At 42.2% G+C, this 10,268-nt stretch overlaps 1 protein-coding gene across 2 annotated transcripts in view; it reads left to right on the top strand.

The window, feature by feature from the left end:
• nom1 (nucleolar protein with MIF4G domain 1) overlaps window positions 1–10,268 on the top strand; it is a 68,155-nt gene that overhangs the window by 30,392 nt on the left and 27,495 nt on the right. The window lies entirely within an intron of this gene.

The following is a 10,268-nucleotide window of genomic DNA, read 5'->3' as shown; positions in this document are numbered from 1 at the left end:
CGGGGGAGTCACGGAGGGAGTGGTCTTTACGGGGTGCTGGTAGGGGAGGGGAGGGAAATATATCCTTGGTGGTGGGGTCCGTTTGGAGGTGGCGGAAATGACGGCGGATGATGCACTGTACATGGAGGTTAGTGGGGTGGTAGGTGAGGACCACTGGGGTTCTGTCCTGGTGGCGGTTGGAGGGGCGGGGTTCAAGGGCAGAGGATCGGGAAGTGGAAGAGATGCGGTGGAAGGCATCGTCGATCACGTCAGGGAGGAAATTGCGGTCCTTGAAGAAGGAGGCCGTCTGGGATGTGCGTTTTTGAAACTGGTCCTCCTGGGAGCAGATGCGGCGGAGTCGAAGGAATTGGCTCCTGGGAGCAGATGCGGCGGAGTCGAAGGAATTGGCTCCTGGGAGCAGATGCTACACCACATCAAGTAGGCTAGAGTCACTATTTGAAGCTCCTGTCCAAACTACTCCCTACTGCCTATCTGTGGTCTCACAATATCCGGTTGAACCATAATGTTCAGAATCTCAGCATCATGTCGGACTGTCAGCTGAGCTTACAACGTAATATCCGTTCCATAACAAAGACAATTCACTTTTATTTTTGTCAGCACTCACCTTTGCCTCTCCCTCAACTGTCTACAAGTATATCCTACTTCCTGAAGAAGGGCTTATGCCCGAAACGTCGATTCTCCTGTTCCCTGGATGCTGCCTGACCTGCTGCGCTTTTCCAGCAACACATTTTCAGCTCTGATCTCCAGCATCTGCAGACCTCACTTTCTCCTCAAAGATATCCTACTAAAAGCCTCATTCATTGTTTTGAGACCACTTGACTCAAAGAAGTCATTGCTTTTCCGGCTATTTTCTACCATACATGAAACTTTAGTTTTGTTTCGTTCATGGGACTTGAGTATCACTAGCTATGCCAACATTGATTGCTGATACTAGTTGCTTTGAAGAAGGTTATAGTGAGCTTTTACTTGTAGCAGTTGCAGGCCTTTCACTGTTAAGACACCCACTGTGCTGCTCAGAAGAGAGTTCCAAGATTTTGGCTTGCAACAGTGAAGTAATGACGGTATGATTCCAAGATGGATGGTGTGTGCCATTTAAATGGAACTTGCAGGTAACTGTTTCTCTGCCTCTGCTGTCCTTGTTCCCCCAGCTGGTAGAGCTTGCCAATTTGGAATTGCAGGCAAAGGAGTCATGGTAATTTGCTGCGATAAACCCTGTAGATCTATAGTAACCAACACAAAGGTCACTATCGACTGGTTTACTGCAGAGTCCTACATTGGACCTCATCCCACCCACGTTCCCTTGCTATGTGGGTGTGTCTGACAGACCCCCACCCCCTAATTCTTGTTTATCATGCTGTTGCGTGACTTGCACTCCTGAAAGCTGTAAGAGTAATGAAAGATATATATGCTTTTGATGGGCTTTGTAAGCTTGTTGCATCATAATTGTTTGATCCAGAAGAACTATCACTAGAGGTTGAAATAAGTTTTCTGAACAGGAACAATTCAGCCAGTCCTTCCTCACTGTCATGGGGCAATGGTTAGATTCTATTGTAAGAGATGATCATTGCCTGGCACTTGTGTGATGCAAATGTTACTTGCCACTCATCAGCCCAACTCTGGATAATGTCCAGGATTTTCTGCATATGGACATGGACTGCTTCTGTATTTAAGGAGTCATGAATGATGCTGGATCTCTGGACAACTAATCTACGGTCATTACTACAATGTTATTGCCTTACTTCAAGTTCATCCAAAACCCTGCCTCTGGTATTCTACCTCACTCCCATCATATTTGTGCTAAATGACCTCTATTAGCTCATGTTCACCAACTCTCATTTTAAAGATCTCATCGTTGCATTCAAATCCTTCCTTTCTCTCACATTCCACCCTTTCTTGACTTTCCCAGCACTGCAATCTTCCAAGAATGTTGTATTCCTCCCACTCTGATTGCGTGCATCCCACTGTTGTGAAAAGTAGGATTGTGAAAAACCATTATGTGAAGGGTGGTGCTGGGGCCAATCTTTGCATTATTTTTACAGAGTTTACCATTGGAACTATACATTAGTCAGTCACTTTACACTTGCAATTAGTGTCTCCATAGATATCTAAAAGAAAATAAATTGGACAAGTTATGACACATGTCCAAGGCAGTGGAACTGGAATCCAGGCCCAAAGGTAGGAACCGGTACCAAAGGGCTCACCTCTGATTCAACAATTTTCAGTCTAATTCAACACCCCAGTTTCTTTGCCTGGCCAATAGCAGCTGTGTTTTCAGCCATCTCGGCCTTAAACTCTGGAATTCCCTCCTTTTAAAATGCTCCACCTTTTTTGTTATCCTTTTATACCCTCCTTTAAAAACTAAGTCTCTGATTGATCTTTTAAATATCCATCTAAATATTTCACTCTTTTGCTCTGTCAATTTTAGTGTTAGATTTTCCAATGTTTAAAAGTACAATGTAAGTTGTTGTTGAACTTTATTATGAGTATTTCAGAGTACTAATATTTGAGTTAGCCAACATCTGCAATATATGCTGGTCTATTTAAAAATAAAGCAGCAATAGCAGGATAAGAAACTGGGTAACATGTTCAATATGCATAACATAGACTGGCCTGGACTTAAATATATGATTTCAATCTATATTTTGTTTGTGAACAACAGTTGTTTTCCATGAACAAGAGAACAAGAAGTTGAACCAATTGCAAATCAAACAGGCACATTTGCACAGTATTTGAAAGAAGAATGTTTTCAGAGAGGAATGTAGCCCCCACCCCCCTGTCAGCATCAGGGCAGGGGATAATAGAATCATTGAATCCCTACGTGTGGAAACAGGCCATTAGGCCCAACAAATCCACACCAACCATCTGGAAGAGTAACCCAAACAGACCCATTTCCCCTACCCTCCATTCACCCCTGACTAATACACCTAACCTACACATACTTGAACACTATGGGCAATTTAGCGTGGCCAATTCACCTAATCTGCACATCTTTGGATTGTGAGAGGAAACCGGAGCACCCAGAGGAAACTCGCACTGACGTGGGCAGAATGTGCAAATTCCACACAGGTAGTCGCCCAGGTCTGAACCGGAATCGAACCCAGATCCCTAGCACTGTGAGGCAACAGTGCTAACCGCAGTGTTTCATTAGGTTAGAAAGGTTGCTGTGGAAATCGCTTGTTTAATTGGTGATATATGGTTTACTCCCTGAGATATGAACAAAATGTTTGACACACATGTGGGGAGTGGGATTTCAACAGAATATCCTACTTGTCTTTCTGAACTTGGAGATGGGGAGATGTCTTTTTATTCAGACAGATGAATAGCTGTTGAGAAGTTTCAGTTGCTTTAGAGCCACTAGATGGCAATATGTGAATGGTCAGAACAACTCATAAAAGTGGCCTGCAATATCAACTGATACTTTTCCACCAAACATTGGGCTCTTGTCAGGTGGTGATATTATCCCTATGTCTGAGCCAGGAGCCCTGGTTTCAAGTCCCACCTGCTCCAAAGGTGTACAATAACCTTCCACTGAACACAGACAAATTTAAAATGGCAATTTATCATTAGCATACTATCAAGTCAGTTAGCTCAGTTAGTTGGCTGGTTTGAGTGTGACACCAACAGCAATTCCCACGACAGCTGAGGTTACCACGAAGGACTCTACCTCTCAACCTGTCCCTTTGCCTGGTGACCCTCACATTATACCACTACCAGTCATCTCTCTGAAATGAGAGAGTAGACCTCTGGTCCAGGAGGACTAGCCAACTTTACCTTTGAGTAAAATAAATGATTTTAGATTTGGAGCACTTTTCCCATGAACTTTGGCATTGGGATTTTCAGTTTTTTTAAAGGAAGCTTGTGATCTATTCATATTTCAAATTCGAACTTGGTCACTTTTTTTTGAAAGTTAGAGGAAAGCTTTGAAGGGATTCCCATATGTACATTTTGTCTGAGATCGAATTAAAATCGGATGCAAGGTTTATTTGTAGCGTAGTTACTGTATATGTTAAAAAAAAAAAATAATTCTGTTCTGCTTATTCCTTGTCCACATGTTTTCATTATAGATGTTACAAACTACTGATACTGAGTCCTTCAAATTCCTATTTTAATAAAATAGGTATGAAGAGCTGTACACGTTTATTTTAGTATAAACTAGTAGAAGGAACAAAGTCCTACAGAAGTTTTTTAGAATTTTGATTCATAAATCTATTCAAATCCCATCAGAAAGTCCTGCTTGTTCTTCATCCAAGTCTGCATTGGCTCCCTCTTTCCTAATGAATTGAACCATTCCTATTGCTTTGATAAAAAGATTGCAAATAATTGAAACAGCACTAATCCCTGTGGCGATTCACTGGATGTACAGAGTCAATAATTCAGAATGGAAACAACCTTCTGTCCAAACATAATCCCAACAAACTTAGTCCTCCCCTCCTGACCCATATCCTTCTAAACCCTTGGCCTCTATTTTCTGCTTCCTATTAACCAAGTATTCCACTGACTATCATAATGCATTTTCCCCAAATTCCATTAGTTCTTGTTGCATGTAGCAATGTTGATATGCTTTATAAAACACCTCTTGGAAATCAAAGTCCACCACACTTCTGGAATCCCCATATTCTTATTGCCTGTTACGTCCCAAAGATATATCTTCCACAAAATCATGTTGACTCTCCGTAATTGCACTGAGATTTTCCAAGTGCCCTGATGTAATAAATTGTAGCATTTTTCCTATGATAGACATTGGGCGAAGTAGTTTGTCGTTATTTGCTTTTTTGAATAGACTATTATACCGGTAGTTCTCGGATAAAGTGAGTTCCAGCAGCGTGATTTGCTTATAACGTCACTGAGGAATTAAGAATGGTATGCAATAGCACAGTTCCAGTGATGATCGTTTCACATGCTTTGTTCTGTCCATGTGCTATTCTGCGCTTGCACCGATGTCCATGCTGGTCTTCATGCCATTTTGCTCATGCACCAATGTCAGCTGCCAAGACAGCAGCTTTCTGAGAGAGATACACGGAGCAACTTCCTGTGAAAGATACACTACTCTTGGATTATCCCTTTTATTAGTAAAAATGGAGGGGCATAGTGACAAAATTATTAGCAAGAAGCATCCTGGTGATAAAATTGCAAATGATGAACACAAAAGAAAGGCTATAACACGGGAAGAGAAGCTAGATATTATAAAGCATTTTGACCGTAAGGAGAGAATATATGATATAGCTTCCTTAACAGGAACGAGGAAGTCAGCATGATGACCCTCTGTTCCTGCATTAACAATATTTTTAAATGTACTATGTTAAATTTACTCTTGTTCCATTGATAAATATGGTTTATACCTTGATTCAGGTTGTGCTATAGTTTCTGTTAGACCTTTTGAGTGATTTTTGAGCATTGTGTGTAATATTTCTTGCTGGTCTGCCCCAAACCCCACTTTTCCTATTGGCTCCATTATTTATATTAAGTGATTTTCTTTTAAGCAACATTATCAGAGAACTAACTGTATTTGGTATTTTCTAATCTAATAGTACCTTTCCAGACTCAAGAAAATTTGGGAAAATTTAAAACAGTGCATCTATTCCCTCCATAGCCATTTCTTTTAGGCCTTAATAGTGACGTTCATCAGGCCCGCGACATGTTGGCAAGGGAACATGACTTGTTGAAGTGGCAGGCAACTGGAAGTTTGGGGTCACTTTACAGACCAAGCATAAGAGTTCTGCAGAGCTGTCACCTAGTCTATATTTCATCTCCCCAATGCAGAGGGGACTGCACTGAGCAGCAAACCGTAGATGAGATTGAGAGAAGTACAGGTAATTGCTGCTTCACTTGGAAGGTGCGTCTGGGGTCTTGGATAGTGAGGAAGGAGGAGGTAAACAGGCAGGGATTGCACAGGAAGATGCCATGTGATTGGAGGACGTGAACCAGGGTCTACTGGAGGGAGCAATCTCTGTGCAGTGCTGGCCAGGGAGGAGTGGGGAAAATGTGTATGGTGGTGGCATTCTCTTGGAGTTGGCAGAAATAGTGGCTTATGATCCTTTAGATGTAAAGGCAGGTGGGGTGGAAAGTGAGGAGCAGGGGACCATACCTTTGTTGTGGAAGGAAAGGGGTGACAGGAGAAGTGAGGGAAATGGGTCAGGCACAGCTATGGGCCCCATCAATCACGGTGGCAGGGAATGCTCAGTTGAGGGAAAAGAAGGATTTTTCTGAGGACCCCTCCCCCTGGACGAAGAAGGCATCATCAGAACAGATGAAATGGAGATGGAGAAATTGGGAGAATGGAATGGAGTCTTTTCAGGAAGCAAAATGGAGGATGCATAGACTTCTCACTGTACTTCGGTACATGTGATTACAAGAAATCAATTCAAAGGATGTGTGACCCAGGGAACTGTGGGTGTTGATGCATGTATAATGGATATTACTGGCCAGTCTGTCTTCAGAACTGGAAACCAATGTCCAGAAAGTGAAGGGTGGAATCAGAGCTGGACCAGGAAAAGGTAAGAGCCAGGTTGAAATTGGAAAGAACATTGACAAATCAAATGAGAAATGGAGCAACATTGATGTCATGAAAGTACTGGAGAAAGAGGAGCAAATTACTGCTGATGCTGGAAACTACTGAAAACAAAGAATACTGGGAATCACAGGCCAGGAGCTCTGATGAAGTGTCAACCACACTTAAAATGCTAGCTTGCTTAACTTAGGACAGCCAGAGAATTTCTAGAAGCATGGCACTCAGCCATGGACTCCATCAACAAGCACATTGACCCACGCCCACCATATTGGCCACGACAACGAACAGCTGGAAATAGCAGAGGTGGAACTAAATAAATTCCAGAAGAGACAGTACGGCAGCGCTTCACAAGAGGCTCAAAAGCACTGAAGATGTCACCTCGACAGGGGACAAAACATGTGCAAATCAGCTTCACAGCTCGGCGAACACACTCTCAATCATGTTAGCTTGCAGTCTCTCCATGGATGCTGCCTGACCTGTGATTTCCAGCATTTTTGTTTTCAGTACTGGAGAAAAGAGTTGTGGGGCGGGGCTTGAAAACAGAGAGATCAGCATAACTGGCACCCATCCAAGTACCCATGGCCACACATTTAAACTGAAGAAAGTAAGAGGAGTTAAAGGAGAGATTGTTCAAAGTGAGCACGAACTCAACCAGGCAGAATGGTGATGATGGGGTGGTTCAGGTCTTCTTTCCAGGAATGAGCAAAGAGCCAGACCATCTGATGGGGCATGGATGCGTAGAGGATTGCATGTTCATGGTGAAGTAGAGGTGGCTTGTGTCACCTGGAAATTTTAAAACTGAAGAAAAGCATCAGAACAATCACGGATATAAATTAGAAGGGATTGGACAAGGGGAGAAAAAGTAGTATCAAGGCAGGAAGAAACTAGTTCCATGGGGCAGGAACAAGCAGAAACATTGCATCCAAAAAATTGCAGATGCTGGAATTCTGTAACAAAAATAGATATATCTGAGAAACTCAGCTAGTCTGGCAGTGTCTGTGGAGAGAAATCAGAGATGACATTTAGGGTCCAGTGTACCTTCTTCATAACTGATTGTAGTCAGGTGGAGGGAGAGTGTCGAAGGCGAGTGCAGGGGTCTGTGGGACAGGGAGAAATCTCTTGCCCAAAGGAATGGGCACAGAGGCAAAGGTGACAGAAGAAGAGTGTAACCTCGGGTTGTGCCCGAAGTTCATTGAAGTAGTGACACAGAGGGATAAAACTAAAAGTTTGTTGAGAACAGAATGTTCAGCTTCAGAGGGATAATAAATACCTGACAAGGTGGGTTTGGGAGAAAAGATGGAGACAGTGGGAAGGAGTGGTGAGGAAAGTTCTAAAGGAGCATGGGTAGCTCAAAGTTGTTACAGCTTGATTCCTTAATGCCTGAATAGAAGAGAGGTTTCTTGGAATATTTTATGAGCTGAAGGAGGAAATGAAACTGAGGGCAGGCCAGCTCTGAGATAGTGTGTGGTGGTGCTAATGGTGAAAGAGCATGCATATAACAGTGCATGGCACTCAGTGTGGATCGCAGTGCAGCGAGAACAACTGTATTAGGTACATTGTATATTACAGAGATATCACTGAGCCCGAGTAGATTCAAAACACAAAGGTTGAAACTTCAGTTGGCATCAATGTGGAATGAATCTGAGCCGGGGGCATTCGCTGAACAATGACGTGGTTATGGAAGCAAGTGCTGGCAAATATGTCAGTACGCCAATGAAAGTAATGATGATGAACAGAAATCCTGCCAGAGAGAAGATCAGAATTACAAGATGGATATACCTGGAAGCAATGTGGTCAGAAATTAAACACTAAACTAAAACGAAGGATTACAGATGTTGAAAATCTGAAACAAAAATAGACGTTGCTGGAGAAATTTGTCATGTCTGGCAGCATTTATGGAGAGCAAGTAAAGTTCATGTTTCAAGTCCAGTGACCATTGTTCAAAATGCTAACTAGTCAGCCTGCTGTGCTAATAGTATTCTCAGTACTCTTTCTCTGTTTGAAGTTTCTCTCTCCTTACCTATTGGTTCTGGGTTTCTTTTAGTGAAAACGTACAAAGTAACTGAATATTTCATTTTGCCATTTCATTCCTCTTTGTTATTTGTTCCCCAGACTTGTTCTGTAGAACATCGACACTTCCCATATGAGAGAATATTGAAAAAAGAACGAATGTGGGGGCATTGTTGCCAAAACCAGCATTTCCTACCCATCCGAATTGCCCTTTAACTGAGTAACTTGCTAGGCCATTTCCCTGGGGAGTTAAAAATCAACCATTTTGTTGTTGGTCTGGAATCACATGCAAGTCAGATGAGATTGGGACAGCAGATATCCAAAGGATATTTGTGAATTAGATAGATTGATTACTGTAAAAAGCCTATGATGATTACAGGTAACTTTTATTGAGACTACCTTATAATTACAGGTTTAATTGAATTAAAACTCTGCAGATTCAGGATTTGGTAAAAACGAGGACTGCAGATGCTGAAAACCCAAGTCTGGATTAGAGTGGTGCTGGAAAAGCACAGCAGGGCAGGCAGCATCCAAGGAGCAGGAAAAATCTATGTTTCAGGCAAAAGCCCTTCATCAGGAACAGAGGCCAGGATTTGAACCAGTGTCTGCACAACATTATTCTAATCCTCTAGATTATTAAACCATTTTCCCCCCGTAGTTACTGTTTTGCTTTTTAAATACTTGTAGAAACTCTTAGATTGCACTTTTGTAGTTGTAGCTTGCTCTCTCTCACTCTATAGTTTCTCCTTCCTTTTCTTAGTCATTTTTTGTTAGCTTTTAAATTCTGCCCAATCTTCTGACCTACTATTAATGTTTGCGTAATTATGTACCATTCTTCAATTTAACATAAACTTTAACTTCCTTAGTTGGCCACAGCTAGTGCATTCATCCCATTCTCACTTGAATGTATCTTTCAACATTTTGGAATATATTCTGAAATGTCTGTCACTGCATTTGTATTTACCTATCCATTAATGTATTTTTCCATTTCACATTAGTCAGTTCTATCTTCATAGCCTTCTTCTGTACCCAGAAATTCAGTCATGTTCTGATCACCACTATCTATAGGTTGATTCACTAAGGTAATTAATTAATCCTATCCTTTGTCCTTAACAGTTTGTGAATAGCCTGCTCTCTGGTTGGCTCTAGAGCAGTTAGTCTAAGGAAATATTAGCAAGGTTAGATCTCATGGAATACAGGGAGAACTAGCCATTTGGATACAGAACTGGCTCAAAGGTAGAAGACAGAGGGTGGTGGTGGAGGGTTGTTTTTCAGACTGGAGGCCTGTGACCAGTGGAGTGCCACAAGGATCAGTGCTGGGCCCTCTACTTTTTGTCATTTACATAAATGATTTGGATGCGAGCATAAGAGGTACAGTTAGTAAGTTTGCAGATGACACCAAAATTGGAGGTGTAGTGGACAGCAAAGAGGTTTACCTCAGGTTACAACAAGATCTTGACCAGATAGGCCAATGGGCTGAGAAGTGGCAGATGGTGTTTAATTCACGAGGTGCTGCATTTTGAGCAAGCAAATCTTAGCAGGACTTATACACTTAATGGTAAGGTCCTAGGCAGTGTTGCTGAACAAAGGGACCTTGGATGCAGGTTCATAGCTCCTTGAAAGTGGAGTCGCAGATAGATAGGATAGTGAAGAAGGCGTTTGGTATGCTTTCCTTTATTGGTCAGAGTATTGAGTACAGGAGTTGGGAGGTCATGTTGCAGCTGTACAGGACATTGGTTAGGCCAGTTTT

The sequence above is a fragment of the Chiloscyllium plagiosum genome, chromosome 5 (assembly GCF_004010195.1).
Source record: "Chiloscyllium plagiosum isolate BGI_BamShark_2017 chromosome 5, ASM401019v2, whole genome shotgun sequence".
Lineage (NCBI taxonomy): Eukaryota > Metazoa > Chordata > Chondrichthyes > Orectolobiformes > Hemiscylliidae > Chiloscyllium > Chiloscyllium plagiosum.
This window is presented reverse-complemented; position numbering and strand designations above follow the sequence as displayed.